Genomic DNA, 17,294 nt, shown 5'->3' on the forward strand with positions numbered 1-17,294 from the left:
CCCCCCCCCCCCCCCCCCCCGCTGCATGCCAGGGTGCTTTGCTGCGCCAGTATATGTCAGTTTACCCGTGACTAACCTAATTTCAGCTGAGAGCCTATAGTGCAAGACAGGAGTCTAACTACATTGCTGTGTTCAATTTCTCCCTGATTAAAGCTGTTCTTAGGGCCAGGTCATCTCAGTGCCATGTCATCATTTATAATAGGACCATTGAATGTAATTTGGGAGAGTGATTGGTAAGTAAAGCCCGAGAGAAAAAGAAGAAAGGAATGAAGTATAAGTGAGAAAGAAAGAGCAGGACAGAGCTTAATGTAATGTCATATTGAAGGGATGGCCTATGTGCTCAGGCAGGTCCATAATTTGATATAAAGATGGACTATCATCAATCCTGTTGGTAGGAGACACCATAGACAGATGATACTGTCTGTATACTGAAAGCATCACACATAGTATATTGTAAAGGGCTGGTGTGGAGTTCAGAAAAAGCCTGAGGAAAGGTCATTCATGTGCATCCTCAGCCTGACGACAAAATAGAAAACTGGAAATGACCAGTCCTTTGGGTCTGCAGTGTTGAATGTTGGGGAAATAGGATGCAAATCGGCTGACTGTTGCATCAAAACTACACATTTTGTAATCCAAACGATCCACTCTGACTTCCCTCTTGACAGGTTTAAAGACATAAAATGTCTCGGCCTCGGCCGTGCAACGTAAATCTACGCGACGTGTAGTTCAATTTTTGGTGCACATCAGGCTAAGGCATAGGATCTGGTGTAGGGTCGAGACAGAGAGGTTTTTAATAAATGAGAGCTTAAAGACAGTCTTCGAGACTGAACTTTAGCTTAGCTTCATGTAATTTTAAAGCAGCTGTCAGCACGGCTCTGCCCACCTCATTATGTGTAGGTGTGCAGAATCTTCTTTGATAGTTATGTTGAGATTGCAAACACTAATGTATTGGGTACCCATTGTGCTAATAAGAATTGCAAAATGCATTTTTCATGGCGCAGGGCCCCAAGACAATAGAAAGTGTTTCTCATTTGCTCTGGGTCAAAGACATTTTGAAGAGAAACTTCCCTGGCATTAATATAATTCAGCATTCATATTCCAGCTCAATTTTAATTTTTCTTATTTGTAGTTTTAGAATGGGGAAAATAACCCCTGTGTCCCAATACTCAAGAGGCCAGCTTTGATTTGACTTTGGCTCGTTTTGCGAGTGATTTTTGTTTTTTTGTTTTTGTCACTTAAGTCTCACTGTTACAAAATTTCAAATAGGATACAAAGGCTTTCCCCCTGTGATAGGCCAAGACACCTTTCAGAATAACAACGCCGCCAGTATTTACTTCACCTCAAGCCTTAATGTTGGATTTCCATAAAAAAAAGGTCGGCACCAGGCAACAATTAAGAAAGTTCCTCTCCTGAAAAGTTAACTGAATACACTTAACCCATACTTAATGCCCCAATATTAGGTGGCATTTAGTGTAAAATTCACATTTATTGTTGCTTAATTGTTCCTCAAATACTTTTGAATATTCATTAACAGGTAAAGAGTCCAAAATGTAGAAAGTTAACGTTGCTTACTAGCTACCATACACTTATTTAACCTCCTGTCGAAAAGAGTCTTGGTTTGCAGAAAGAACATAGAATACATGTTTTCAATAAATTTTGAGCTTTTGTCCCGTTAGCAACCAAGATTGCTAGCTCTGAGAGGTTTTTGCCCAGGTTTTTGCCCTGCTCATATTATGCTTTTTTTCAGGTTTATAATTGTATTAAGAGGTTATATCAGAATAGGTTAACATGGTTTAATTTTCAAAAACACCATATTTTTTTGTTGTATTGCAGATTACTGCAGCTCCTCTTTTTACCCTGTGTGTTGAGCTCTCTGTTTTAGCTACAGAGCAAGGCATCACACTTCTGTTCCATCTTTGTTGGGAGTTGCACATGCACAGTGAGTAAGGACTACTAGCCAGTCAGAAGCAGAGTATGAGGGTGTACCACGCTAGCAGCTATGTGAGCACTAAAACGCGTGTAACAAAGTGTCAGTGTGAACAGTGTCTTCGGTTGGAGATAGTAAAGTCCCTTTGGGGCGGGGGGGACTTTGGGCTTTTTCACTTTGTAAACCTATAACTTGCACAAAAAAGATATATAACAATAAAGGAAAGGGAAAAAGCCCAAAAACATAACATATAAGCTATTGTGACTCACTAGCATGTTTGGCTTTCTCGTGTGTTAGGTGCTACAGTAGTTCACCAACTAGCCCTGCGTGTCGTCACTACATGAATTCAATTTGTTCTGCTCCATCTCCCTTTTTTCTTTTGTTCTCCTCTCCCCTTCCTTATCTGTCGCCCGGAGCTCTGGCAGAGTGATACTGCTGCAACAGTATGAATACTGGATGAGCTGTCCTTGTTGCTTACATTTTCATTTCAAGCAGGTAAGCTGTTGTGTGTGTGTGTTTGTGTGTGTATGTTTGTGTTAGAGAGTGTTTTTGTCAACCACCTCTTCACCTTCCTCTGACGTGGCGCCTCTAAATTCAGTCCCAAATTCTTTTTATTCATGTTGCCTGCTGGTGTATAAAGCGATGCTGTGTCAACCTCATTTAAGCCTCCAGTCAATGGCTGGCAAGGATTAGGGTACACACAGGCAACATCTTTTATTAAAAATGTTTCGTTGACTTTAAGGAGAAATCTTGACACGTGTGATGTTATTTGCTACTAATGATGTAATCATCAAAGCCCTGTTAGCCTTAGATCATAGTGGAGATACTTACATCTGAAACTGTAGCAAATATGTTTGAGTTTGTAAAAAAGTACCCATATTATGAAAAAAATAACTTTTTCTGGGATCTGGGGTGTTATTTGTGTATCTGGTGCCTCCACACAGATACAAAACTATCTATGCTGTTTTGAGTGAGACACAGTTCGCTCTGCCTTCAGTCTCCAGGTGAGCTGTTCAACATCTGCACGGCTTTCTACGTCACTAGCTGATACACAGTGGCTAACCGTAGCACATGCTAGAGCTAGCAGGCTAGCTCGTTCTCAATGGCCAAACACTGCTACAACACACACTAGTTCACCATAATCTCCAAAGAACTACTTCCATGTCCCTGTTCTGCAGGTATTCCTCAAGAGCCCCTCGTTTAGAAGAAGTCTCCCAGCTAGTCCTGTCTTGTTCTGACCAAAGTTGGAGAAAGAGTTATCTAGCTGATGGGATCTTACCTAGCTACTGCACATATGCAACTCCCAACAAAGATAGTATAAAAGTGATATGTCTCACTCCGTAGCTAGAACAAGTGTGATGTCTCACTCAGTAGCTAAAACTGAGAGCTCAACACACGGTGAAAACAGGATCAGCAGCTACAAAAATATGGTGTTGATTTTAAAATGAAACCACGTAAACCTGTTCTGGTACAACCTCAAAATACTATTCTGAACCTGAAAATGAGCATAATATGAGCACTTTAAATGACCTCACTGTGACTGTTCTTCAGACAACTTATTTTGTTAAATAAATGACATTGAAAAGTGACCGAAAACAAGGGATTGGACCAACAAAGCCTCATCATCACATATTTCGACATGCATTCAGGACATGCAAGAGCCATCTTAACAACACCAAGACGTTTACCTGACATTGGGAACTTCTCTGATGGTTGAGAAAACCCTCACCTGGCCATACCCGAAGGAAGGAATGTCTATTATTGAGTATTGCAGTAAAAATGGCATCCCCTAAGAAACTAATATTGGCCAAATAAAGGGCTTTTAACACAGGGTGCGACACTTTGCCTGCGTAGTCACGGAGATCCTCATGTGAAGGACAACGCTCCACGATGAAACGCCAGGCAACCAGTGTGCGGTAACCATGGGGATTCTGTGCACTACTGTATCCCTGCCGTACAACTGAATGAGAGTAGCTAACTGTGGTATCATCCCTTTTATTCAATATTAAATAAATAAATGAATCAATGAATAATATATATTCATTGATTTGAAATACATCATGAAATTAATAAATGAGGCAATATATACATAAATAATTAAATAAATGTAAATATTCTAATAAAAAAGCATCAATTAGGTAATTATTTCATGGTACTTTTATTTCACAAGTCTACGCCTATTTATTTCAAGAGACTTTTGTGATAAAATCCTCATTTATTTATTTCCGTGGACTTTTATGTCCTAGTGCCACATTTATTGATTTCCCTCTCTATAGATTTCCAACAATTATATGCAAATCAGGGGGCGTGGCCATCTCACATTCATAATGCCTGTCAAACTGCATGCTAACATGAGAAACTATAAGAGATGTATTTTTTCTTTATTTTATGATACAATGTTCAGTCTGAACACATGGGCTTTAGTCTTTAATAAAATGGAAAACATCAAGTTTTGTTTGAAAATATACTTCTAGGACACTTTAAATTTATGCTGACAAAGTGGGAGAGAGAAGCCCAAAACTTTTAAGCCTTTTTATTGCTGTGGACAAAAGTGCAGTAAACAGGCAGATCACTCAAACGTAACAAGTAAAGAGTAATTACACAGATCAGCAAACGGAAGGATGACAGTTCTGAGTGCTTCTGCCGCTGGCCTTTTTATTCAGCTGGATATAAAAAAATCCTTTTATGCAATCATTGTCACCTTGAGTGCTTCTGACATTTTTCAGTTTTTTTTTTTTTTTTTTTTTTTGACCTGACTCTGTATTCTTTTTTGCTTTATCTGCACTAAAGATAAAAGCACATAAAAGCATATTGTTGCCGTCACAAAATCATCAATGCTGTTAAAGATAGTGTTACGTGTTGATTTGTGTTGAATATTGGGCACATACAGCCAACTAAAAGCTACAACACCACTAATGGGAATTAGTCTTTCTTGGCGTTTTTCCGAATTCATGCTGTTGCTTTAATAATAATTTGAAAAAAAAAATGCAAAATACGAGGTAACGATAAATTAACTTTTATATAACTTTTTGCAACTTTGTTTAAGCTTTATCATTGGTTGCAGATTGGAGTCTTATGTTTTTTGTGATTCCTTGTTTTTTAACAGGTTTGAATGCTTGGATTTTCAGATGCACAATAAACATTTTGCATTTATTTAACTCTTCAAGCAACAAAGAGATAAGATACATTGTCCTTGAAAACCTAAAATATAAAGTCCTTTTAATACATTTATCCTAGTGCACTAGTGAACGGAGTGCATGGAGGGGTGCCAAGGGAAAATGATCCCTTTAAAGGGAAGCGGAAGTGCAGTGTTGCCAACTCTTTTCCAATGAAAGTAGCTAGCACCAGCTCCAAAATTTCGTTAAAAGCAGCTAGATAACGTCATGTTCTCATTTGCATGCATCATTGGGCAATCACTTGAATAAAGGATAGTGGTTGTGACAGAAAGAAATAGAAATCTTTAGCTCAATAAGCACAAATTCACCACAGGAATTAGTATTACAATTATTAGATAGGTAGCTTTGAAGTAAAACAATATACTCTACAAAGGGAGGGAGAAAGATTGATGAAGAATTCTCAAAGTAAGCTGGCTTGCCCAGGGCCAGGCCAGCTCAGCGGCTGTCTCTTGTACCTACACTGGCCCCCGGACCCTGTCCCCTGGACCCTGTCCCCCCTCCCCTTCTACCTGCCCGTGCAGTGCAGCTGCTGGAGACAGGAGAGCGAGGAGGGGCTGCTCCTCTGTCACAGAACAGAAGAGAGAGGTGACAGTTTCGGGGCCACAAGAGAGAAATACCTTGCATGGTCGCCAGACAGTACTGCCGTCTTTTCTACAGAAAGTCGCCAGATTAGTTTCTAGTCGCTTTTGTAAAAAAAAAAAATCACTAAAGGGGGTCAGAAAAGTTGGCAACACTGGCTACGTGGTTTTGAACCAATTGTCTAGTGATGCAGTAAACATTGAAAGTTATATTTATCATGTAATAGGTACTGTCCAAACATAATGTTATGATGTATGCATTCTGAAAGAGAACCTTTTAGAACGCCTTAATGTATAAAATCTATCCAGACAAGCAGTCAGTGTTAGACAAGGACAATAAACCATAAAAATGGTGTAACTATACTGTCGAATGAACATCCTTATTTAGTCTAACACCTATTTTTTCACTGGTTGCTTCTGCGAGCAACGGCGTCCATTCAAGTCAGCAGCCAAGCCACGGCTATCCCCTCCGCTCCTCTAAAAATACGCGCCGGGTCTATTTTCAATAGATTCAGTAAATATTTCCGGACAGGAGCTGAAACAGTGAGACTATCCATTCATTGAACCCCCCCCCCCCCCCCACCCAATTTTATTTATTTATTTATTTATTTATTTGTGTCTCCTTTACAACACCATGGACAACGACAGATTCAATTAGGAGGTTAAACAACATAATGCGACTTCACAGATTCTTTTAATCCGGAAGCCAAAAAAATGAAGGCGTACTTTGTAAAGACAAAAAAGATCTAGTCAGGCAGCTAGAGGCTCCGCTGCTCCAGGTTTGGTATGGCTCGTGGTGGAGGACGGAACAAAACCGGAACGCAGCACAGACGCGCCCGGTGGAGAATCGGAGTTAGACTCAATAAAAACTTTCTATTCATTAATGAAGACTTATCCAGAAAAAGTCGCCCTTGTTGTTAAAAACACAGCTCTCCCTGCCAAAAGCATGTGTAAGTAATGCTTCCGCCAGGGTTTCATTCCAAATATAATTAGAACATGTGACACCTGCTCTTAAAACGATGCTTGTGTGAAAGTAAATCTCATTTTAGTTATCAGACGTTGTCAATCACTGATTATTCTAAAAGTGTAACTCAACACGTTCAATGGCACAGACCAAGGACAGCTCATTGTGGGACTGGCTCTAGTGGCTGTAATGGCGGAATTTCAGGAAAGAGACTTCAGATACAGTATTAGGGGACAACTAAGGTCTATATAAAAGCATCCAAAGAACACCATGGGACATTTAATGATAAAAGTGGCTCATTGTGCACAAAGGCTTGCAGGTCATAAATTTAAAAAAATTATGTCAAATTGTCCATATCCACATTTGAAACTGGACATTTTTGCATTCTCAGGTGGACATATACATGTGCTTCTGTATAAATATAGACTGTAGACAGATAACTGGCATAAGCCAGCAGTAACAACCCTCTTGCTTATTGAATGCAGCTTGACAAGTCTGAAATAGTTATTTGGAAATAAACATGACTATTTTCTGCCCATAAACCCTAAAGTAACACTATCTCCCCACTCAGAGAAGAGGAAGTTGCCACATGTGTCAATCACATCAACACATTGACTTCCAACAAAGTCTGTTTCCTTCTGAGCAGAGCAGACAGGAGCTTACAGGTATTTTTCCAATTGCTAACATACAAAAATGATATGCAAAGCAGAACCATTTATACTGACAGAGAGCAAAACCTCTTCTCAAGTCTCCAAAAGTGTAAACACACATTTTCTGCTTTTCACACATTTTGCAATTCGAAATGACACTTTTAAAAGGCACTGAACACAGTTCTCTGCATGAGAAACCTCAGAAATCTGACAAAAAGTTCCATGTTTGCCATTTCAAAACACTGCCATTCAAAATGACACTACACAAACTGATTGGCCAATATATGTGTCACCTCAGTTGTTACCACTTCAATCAGGAAGTAAGCACAATATAAAGACCACAGGTGAGCACCTTTTTTTTGCAAGACGTTAAGAGGTAGGGGTAGAGGTGGTAGAGGAGTTAATGCCCAGAGAAAACAACTTTTAAATTAAATGAAATATGTCTGTGCATGTGAATAATCTGAAGAATTTTCTCCATTTTGAACTATTTTAATATTATGACATAACATAATAAAGATGAGAGGGCTTGTCGTTACGCCCAACAGTGTGTAGTTGGTTAGACAACAATCTGGTAATATGAATGAAGCGTGTGCCATTTGGTCCAAAAGTATGATTTTTGTAATGCTATATGTAGTTTTGGTTGCAGTGCTTCATTTTGCAGGATACAGGTGTATGAGGTATTTTGCAGTTTGGATGAGTGATTTTGTGAATTTTGTTAAGTATTTTGATAAAAACCCAGCCTAGTAGAGAAAATGTGAAATTAGTCAGAGATTAAATGGGCGATTCAGATCTATAATGCTCACATCAGAGGGGACGAGAGAGATCAGAGGAGGACTCAGAAATCAATTACAGTATAGCGGCTGCATGGTTGTGATGGTTTGTATGTGTGCGTATAACACATGCAGACACACAAAGGGAAGTGTTACCCTGCCTTGATTTACAGACTCAGGTACTCAGTGACAGAAAACTGTGTCTGCAGAACTTTACTCTGTGTGTGTGTGTGTGTGTGTGTGTGTGTGTGTGTGTGTGTGTGTGTGTTGTCATTGCACTTCCCACTACGTACAGATGGCAGTCTACCAGAATGAGGTAAGCTTACAATCTGTGCTTGCCTCTTTTCACTTTCCATCAGCATCTCTTATTTTGTATTATATAATCACAGAAACAGTATCACGTAACACATAATTGCAGTTAAAGATTGCGAAAGGCACCGTACAAGGTGTGACTGTAAATGTGGAACTTTTACATTCTGTTCATACCGTCCAATTAAAAAACCAATTTAACATTGTTGCCGAGCGACTTTTGAAGTTTGGAAGCAGCGCGGAGCCAGATTTCTTTCCTCAGTGTTTTTAGCAAATGTACTTGTAATAATGCCGGATGGTTTAAAGTATTAATTGGACTTCCAAAAGCACTAGCACAGCACAGCCTTTGACTCCCCCAACTTGAATTAATATTAACTAATTAATGTGAATGCCCATTTCTTCTTTCGCTTTACAGTCAACCTGTGTGTGTGTCCATAGGTGTGATGTCTTTCACACGAATGAGCTATATGTGTGTGTGTGTGTGTGTGTGTGTGTCTCTACAAGCACATTAAAGTGCTTCTGCATTTTAAAGAGGTCCTAAGTGAGAATATATACAGTTTTTAAAGTTAAACTTGGCTGCCCTGGGGAAAGAAAACAAAGCATACATGTTTTGTGTGTATGTGTCCATTAGCATGTATTTGTAACTGCACTCTTCTCTATTTCAGCAACTCTCACTTTCTAAGGTAATCACAGAAACACAGTGCGCCTCTCTCTCTCGCTCCCTCTCTCTCTTGCCCTGCGTCTCTCCCTGTTTTTCTAATTGGTGTGCAGCATCCACCCACCAGCTGTCAGGAGAGGGCCCCGACGCGGAGCTCCGAGCCAGCCAATTACTGTCTATAGAGGAGGACCCAGTCTGACATCCAGAACCTCCCGGTGGGCTCTGCAAAGGCCGCCTGGTGACGGGGAGGGCAAGCGGGTCAAACACCGGGGCAGCTCCCACCCGTCACCCCTCTTACCCGTTCTCCGCCGCGCTTTCATCCTAATGGCTCTGACAAACACGAACAACTCGGAGCCACGTGGTCTTGAGGGGGAGGGGAGGGAAAGGAAATGTGATATGAGGAGGCCCAGATAGGAGAAACGGAAAGAGGAACAAACAACACTGAACAGAGAGTGCCAAGTGTGAGACGGTGGTAATGTCGCTGATTTAACATCAAGCATGTCCATGTCTAGTGAATATGAGGAATGCAGCGGTTTGGAAGGAAAGAGATCAGAGTGCACTCGCTTTGAGAAAACAGTGTTTTGCTGGATCAGCCTCATAGAGACAAGGTCATGGTGGATTGTGGTTGAAACACAGGACATTTTAATGCCAGGAAGCAGAGTTCACCTTCCGGGGAAATGTGTGTCCCTTGGGAGTGTTATAATCCAAACCAAGTTCTTCTTCCTGAACTTAACTAGTTGTTTTGTTTCAGAAATATAACTTTTGTCGCCGCATAACTCTCACGTTTTGTCTCCTAAACATTTCCATAACGACCGGCAGCACGCATTGCAGATACTTGACTTAAAGTCACTTTTTCTTGGGTTAACTGAACCACCAACTACCGACTACAACACATCTACTCACTAACACTGACAACACTGAGCTGTGACGGAGGTCTGTAGCCGTCATTGCAAACCTCTGTAGCGGCTTAAAACCAATAGCAACTGCCGCTCGGCGATCTCCTAGCTTCGTATGATAGCTTAAGTTTAGATGATACCATTCATATTCTTACTAGAATCTGACTACGACGACGTCAGGCTAGTGACATATAGGAGCTTGCTTGAAATGGATGCAAGTGAAGAAAATATTAGCATAAGGAAAGTGTATTTCCTTGGTCCCAGTCGGAAACTTTACTGCCCACAAAAGCAGTACAACAGCCTTGTGTGCCTGGTCAGAGTCCCCATTTCAAAAGGCCTTTACTCTCCTTCTCTTTCCCAACTTATTCTAACTAACTAAAAAGTTACATTTCCTTTTTGAAGGACTAAATAAATCAGTTTTGAAACAGTTACAACAAAATTAAAAAGCATAACATTGGTACCTTAATGAAGCAGAAGAAAGAAATGAGGAAATGAAAAGGAAATTCAAATCTGTGGCTGTCGCACTTCTCTGCCGTATCTCAAGGAATTAAAAGCTGAACAGCACAAGGAAAGCACACACACGGCACACAGCAGAGTCGAGGGGAAGCAGCTTCAAATTGATTTAATGGGGCGTAATCATTTTACAATCATAAACATTTTTGTGTTAACACACTCAGAATTTGCTTCCCAGTCAGAGAAATGAAAGGATGCATTAATAGCAAAAAGAAGTGCAGGTTCAAAGAAACAAAATGAGGAACAGATGGATTAAGAGAGACCTGCAAGGTCTTTATTCTTTAGGCTAATACTGTTTGAAAACAGCACTGCCACCACAAGAACAAACCATTCAAGTTTACAATGCATTAAAGGAACAAATCAGATTTTCTTTTTTTATTGTTTGTGTGAAAAAACTTGGCACAGAACCAACTTTCAGAAATTGAGAGTTGTTTTCAGCCACAGCAGACAAATGTAAACTGTAGTCTCTATCCACAACATTTCATTTCCACGATTGCTCCGTTGCGGCCGGAAAGTCCGCCAGATGCCCTACATTTTGGCCGGATGTCCGCCAACTGCCGCTTGGTTTGTGCTGGCATTTTAAACTCCAGCAAATTAATGAGGACTATGGGTAACAACTCCTCAGATCTCTGCAGGGTAAATCCAGACAGCTAGCTAGACTATCTGTCCAGACTGAGTTTTCTGTTGCACGACCAAAACAACTTTTTTATTCCATACGTTCCACCAAAACAAGTTCTTTCCCAAGGCTATTTTGCAGAGGCTTAGCACCACCCATGACAATTGTTATTGGTTTAAAGAAACGGCAATACATCCAAGAATGCTTTCCTCCCATCCCGGAATGCTGCGTGGACTAGCCAGACCCTCCTCCGAGTCACTGTGGAGGAAGGTCCGGCAATGTGAGACTATACAAACTGAAAAAGTGATGAGATGTCGATGATGTGCTCACACTATCTTTCCACTGTGCCCAAGTGTTCCAAAAGCCAGTTTGTGCAGGCTTAACATGAGATGCTAGTCCAGCGGTTTACAGCTGTTGGCAGTTACAAGCGTGGCAATGTGCCAACAAAGGCGGGGAAGAAGACTGCTACATTTTCTTTCATGAGAAAGAAAATAGGGTAAATAAGTTATATATCACACTACAAAATGGGTTTGGTTTACAAAACAAAACTCCATTAGGCACCATTAAACAGAGGATGTCTTTTTCAAATTGGATAAATTTCACTGAATTCCATTATGTGAAATTTGTGTATTTGATGCCAGCTCTTTTTTCTTTTTTTTCTACAAAGACCAATGCAGTTTATCGCAGCAGCCTGCTGTCCTGCCCTTCATAGAAATGTTACACAAAAAGTATTTCCTAAATACTTGTTGCTGGCTTACTTCTTTCTTCTGCCTGGTTATAAATGCTGCCATTTGTTTTGAACACACACTTGCGCGCGACCACACGCACACACACGAGGAAGAGAAGAGAAAATAACACTACCTTCAATGCTCCCATTCAAGTCAATGGGAGCATGTCCTGAGACACGTTATTTACAGGGGTAGTAGACCACTGTGGAGGATATTTTGGGTGTAATTTCGGTCAATATGGAATCTAAACTTACGTAAGAACCTTGAATATCACAAGAAGTGAGTTTAACTTTTGAGGAAATGCAGTTCTGATTGGAGGACAGTCTGCCTACACTGCAACAGAACCCTGCTGCCTGATGTGTTTAACACTACACCAGCACCTAGCCCTTGAGCTGACTCTGTGAGAGTGGGGAGAGGCTATTAAAACAGCACTGACCTCCCAAATGCACTATGTGTTGCCGCGGAGCGCCACCAGGGACAGCAGCAGTCAAAGGAGACATAGTGAGAGGACCAAAGGGAAATTTAAATGGAAATCACTGAGCTGTGTAATGTCTCAACGCAAACACGAACACACACCGCTGCCGCGCACTGCCTCACCAAACCTGGCATTTTATCACATTTGTGTTATTGTTTGACAAAGTGCCAGTTGTGTCACAGAGTACAGATGTGAGCTGAAAATGCCACTCACTCTGTAATGGATTTATTTATGTGGAGACATTTCTACATACTGAGTAATAAAACACATTTGCAATGCAACTGACTGAGTAAAAGCTTGAAAAGGGAAAACGGCTGCAGTTGTAATCAACAGATAATCATGCAGTAAAGGATTCTCCGTTTTGAACTGCAACAAAGGAAACACTTTCACAAGCAGCGCAAGTACATGTGAAGCCTTCCTCCACAGCGCTGCTGAGGAGGGTCTGGCCAGTCCACACAGCATTCCGAAGTGGGAGAAGAACGTGCTCTGGATTATTGGCATTTCTTCAAACCAATCCCAATTGTCTTGGGCGGGAAACGGGAATGGCGCCTCTGCCTTGGGAATGAATTTGTTTTGGTGGAACATCTGGACGTTCAAAAGTTGTTTTGGTCATGCAACCAAAAACTCTGATTGGACAGAGTTAGAGAGCTAGACAGTCTAGCTAGCTGTCTGGATTTACCCAGCAGAGATCTGAGGAACTGTTAACCATAGTCCTCATGAATCCACCAGAGTTTAAAATGCCAACACAAAGAAAGGTCCCGGAAGTGGAACTTTGTGTATATAGACTACACATGTTTGGGTCGTGATTCACTCGGATATTTAACCCAAATCTTTAGATTGACTTACGAATCGCGAGTCTCTAACATCATTAACCCAGATCAGTTGAGTCTTACTACAATTCAATCCAAAATAACAGTGCCATACACAAACCTCTTGCAACATGAGCAACTACTATTCCTAGGCACCTTAGCTGCAAAAAGCTTTATAACTTATGTTACGAGTTTCAAATTGAGTCACTGGAGTAACAAATGATTTTCTTGATTAGGGTTCACTACACTCAGCTCATAGGCAAAACCCTGGACAGCAGAATGACTCATATTCACAGAAATAGTCTTGTCTTTAACAAAATAAATATCAACCTTACCGTACCGTTCAATAATATCAAAAGAATAAATTATATATTTATATGTAGAAAAGCTACGCTTGATATTAGGCTTTTGTCTTAAATCCACCAGCCTTTTTCAGCATTCTGACTCTTTTTGGTAAGGTTAACAGGAAAACTCAGCCCAGAGTAGTTTTTATTCTCTCAAGACAAGCATGCTTTCCTTTTTAAATATCCCAAAAAATCAACTTCATTGCAACAAAAATACAAAAGACATTGCAACTTTTATGCAATTTTATTTTACAAAAGCTGCCACATATTCAGGAATTTTGTGCTGCAATTATCTCAAAAAAAGCCTGAAGGGAGTCAGTAGGGTATGGACTTGAGGCTAAATTCCAACTAAGATTAGAAAATTCAATAAAGTTTTCTCTCCTCTGATATTAATTGTGATATCGAAGCTCCGGCTGTTACTGAGTCTCAAACCATAGGAATAGCGTGTATGAATTTGGATTCATTTATGCAAATGGGCAGAGTAACAAAGACTGAAACCTGAAACCTTTATAAAGAAAATTTTCTTTATCTGATGTCTGATAATGAAAAACCGCAGATACTATTCTTAACCAGTAGTACCAGACAAGGTACCAGCATTTTCCCATCTTTTTCTGCAAACTGTCAAATAGCCTATGTTTTAAAGTTTAGACCACCTTTTAGCAGCCAATCAAATGCTAATGTGGCAGTATGCAGTCTCTGTCTCTGCACTGCCATTGGCACTATACAATCATGGGACTCAAGTTGGACACCAGAGAGCAGCAATCAGGCTTGTTGTGCGAGTTTCCAACTAAGAACTGACAGTTTAGCACAGTATTTATTTCTGAGTGTTCGACTTAAAGCTCCAGGGATGTGGACAACATCAAAAGTCTTTTTTTGGCACACAGTCCCCTTCACAAGTTCTCGACATGCATTGTCAAGGTTTGTTTGGCTTTGGTGAAATTTACAAAAATGCCTGGGGTTGGGGAGTCCTAACAAGTTGCCAAAAGAACTGTAGTTTGTGTATAAAAACATAGTTTAGATTTGTTTGATTTGCTTGGTGCTAAATGTGTTTGTGTGCATTAGAAAATAATGTATACAATCTGTGCATGCTAGTACAGTATGTGTGTATGCTCATCTATAAGGACCAATTTGAGGCTTTTGTCAGTTTTGATCAGGCTTGCATGCATTATGACAATGAGGATCCTTTGTTAGTATATGTGTGTATGTATGTGAAGGAATACCATCACAACGACACATCCTCATACCTTAAAGGACATTTTAGGTTGATTTACAAAGATTCCCCAAAACGACATATGACCGTTTTAATTACTTCTGCACGGTAGCGGTTTAAATATGTGGCCGTCTATTTAAATCACCTATTGGCTTAAAAGGAGTCATGTTATACAGCTAAAATGAGGACGTAAGTTGACGCCACAGACCAAGGTCTGTAAAATTTTGGTTAATTTAAAATGACAGTAGACTTTTGATTTCCCACGGGACAAGAACTCTGGTCTCCTGAGTGAAAGTCCAGTGTTTGTTTGACCAGTCCACCACCATCCAAACCTACCTACCTCCTCACAAGCACTTTGGTTATATTATACTTTGTCGACTCACTTCTTGTTTGTAATTACCACAGCCATGAGATTGCGTAAGTACCAGTGTGCAAGCCTAGTAGTTGTGCATGCATGTGCGCAAACGTGTCTAAAAGCACGTGCACACTGAAGAACAAAAACACCACATATGCACACTCACCATGCAGATATCTCAACATTTGCAATGGTTGTGAAGTTGGTCAGAAGTGGCAGCTTCATATTCCTCCATGAATCACACCTGCTGTCCTCCTCCCACAGCCTCTCGCAGTCGTTCATCAGGAAGCATGCCACCTCCATTTACCACATACAGCTCAGCATCAACCGCTGCCATGTTGGCCTGTGCAGCTCTTTGGAGTCACTCATCAGTGCATTTAGCCACACATGCATTAGCATACCAAAACGAGGGCTGTGATTAGCGCATTGTAAATTGATAACCTTTACAGGAATTTACGATGTTGCCTGCCGAGACTGGCCGGGTTACCGAAGTAAACGTTAAAAGTGAATGAATGCATTCCAGTCGCTCGTTCTCTTGCTCTTTTTTTGTCTCTCAAATGCGCACTCAAAAGCATTGCCCTGAAAACATGGCATGGGACGCTCGCATCTGGATGCTGACTTCCTGAGCTGTGATGAGGGAAGCTGAGCCTTTTTGTCTGCCTAAATAATAAACCACCTGTTTTCAGAAAACTCGTTCATTGTTGGATACTTGTGGATAATTGCTCATGCCATCCTTTTTTGTGTGTGTGTGTGAGTGTTGGTAAATGGTAGGCAGTATGGTTTGCAATCAAGGCCTGATTATCTACGTGGTGAGAGAACATTTCAGGGAAATGGCTCTTGGATTGTACTGCATATGGTAACACCAAGGTCCCGCTCGGAGTAAACGCTTGGCTGCGGGCGGTAATTATTCAGCTGCTGCTGAGTTCAGCAACAACATCGGGTAGAAAAGCGGGCAAAAATGGTTACAACAACGACAAAAAAGAAATTACAGGGAGTGGGATGTAGCAAATAAACAACCATTAATGATCAACAAGTAAGGTGGCAGAGACGCATTTGGCAAAGTGTGTCAATATTTATATTCAGCACTTTAATCTGAAATTTAGGAAGCAGGAGATAAACTGTACAACATTTCTGGATTGAAGAACATATATAACGCACCAAAAAGAACAATTACAGCAGTGTGCAGACTTCGCATGCTAACTTAATAGAGAAAAAATGACATGTGTTTCCAATGGTGCTGGCATATAGATGAGCATCTCCTCCTTTCTCTGATTGTGTGTGTACGTGTACAGTATGAGCATGTCAAAAATCCACGCACACAAACATCTTCCCCTTCTTCCCACCTTCTGTGCTTCATCATCTCTCACTAGGACAGATGTGTTTTTTTTTCTTGGCCAATTTGTTTCCTTTCATTCCTCAGTTACCGACACTTCACACACCGTTACCGTTTCCATCACACACCTGCTACTACCTGAATTGAGACCTATCTCGAGTATATGGCAGTTGAGCAAAATAGACAAAAGAGTGCCAATAACAGTGTTTTGTAGAAAGTATCTTGTGCCGAATCCATTGCTTCACACTGGATAACACTTTTTAGATTATATTTATTTCGCAATTGATAGTCACTGCAGGTGTGTACAGTATGAAATTCGCCTCAGTTGCAATCTGGATACAAGTAACTAGGGCCCTGTATCTTCTATGAGAAATCACTCACAAGATCTTTGTGAATAGAGAGGGACTTAAAATACATTCAGGATTGTTTTGGAAACATTAGTTTAAAAAGGTTCATAAGTGGGATTTCTATGATGCTTTGGAAATGAGGCCCAGATGTAAAACTAACAGAATAGTAGAAGCTTGTTGAAGACAATGGATGTGTATAAGCTTTAGTGCGTATTTTTTATTTTTTTATATATATACACTAACGTTCAAAAGTTTGGGGTCACATTGAAATGTCCTTATTTTTGAAGGAAAAGCACTGTACTTTTCAATGAAGATAACTTTAAACTAGTCTTAACTTTGAAGGAATACACTCTATACATTGCTAATGTGGTAAATGACTATTCGAGCTGCAAATGTCTGGTTTTTGGTGCAATATCTCCATAGGTGTATAGAGGCCCATTTCCAGCAACTATCACTCCAGTGTTCTAATGGTACAATGTGTTTGCTCATTGGCTCAGAAGGCTAATTGATGATTAGAAAACCCTTGTGCCATCATGTTCACACATCTAAAAACAGGTGAGGTTGTTACAGAAGCTACAAAACTGACCTTCCTTTGAGCAGATTGAGTTTCTGGAGCATCACATTTGTGGGGTCAAT

General features: G+C 40.4%; 3 long non-coding RNA genes across 3 annotated transcripts in view; 2 read left to right on the top strand and 1 right to left on the bottom strand.

The window, feature by feature from the left end:
- LOC117952667 overlaps positions 1-7,523 on the top strand; it is a 17,495-nt gene extending 9,972 nt beyond the window's left edge. The window contains exons 2-3 of the long non-coding RNA XR_004658469.1: positions 2,468-2,472; positions 7,514-7,523. This is a non-coding gene — a long non-coding RNA (uncharacterized LOC117952667). The remainder of the gene's footprint in view (positions 1-2,467; positions 2,473-7,513) is intronic.
- LOC117952644 overlaps positions 1-17,294 on the top strand; it is a 148,599-nt gene that overhangs the window by 29,861 nt on the left and 101,444 nt on the right. The gene's annotated exons all lie outside the window — the stretch shown is intronic.
- Positions 6,443-17,294, bottom strand: part of LOC117952672 — a 13,482-nt gene continuing 2,630 nt past the window's right edge. Inside the window, exons 2-3 of the long non-coding RNA XR_004658470.1 lie at positions 16,438-16,442; positions 6,443-6,539 (exon numbers count right to left, since the gene is read on the bottom strand). This is a non-coding gene — a long non-coding RNA (uncharacterized LOC117952672). The remainder of the gene's footprint in view (positions 6,540-16,437; positions 16,443-17,294) is intronic.

The sequence above is a fragment of the Etheostoma cragini genome, chromosome 2 (genome assembly GCF_013103735.1).
Source record: "Etheostoma cragini isolate CJK2018 chromosome 2, CSU_Ecrag_1.0, whole genome shotgun sequence".
Lineage (NCBI taxonomy): Eukaryota > Metazoa > Chordata > Actinopteri > Perciformes > Percidae > Etheostoma > Etheostoma cragini.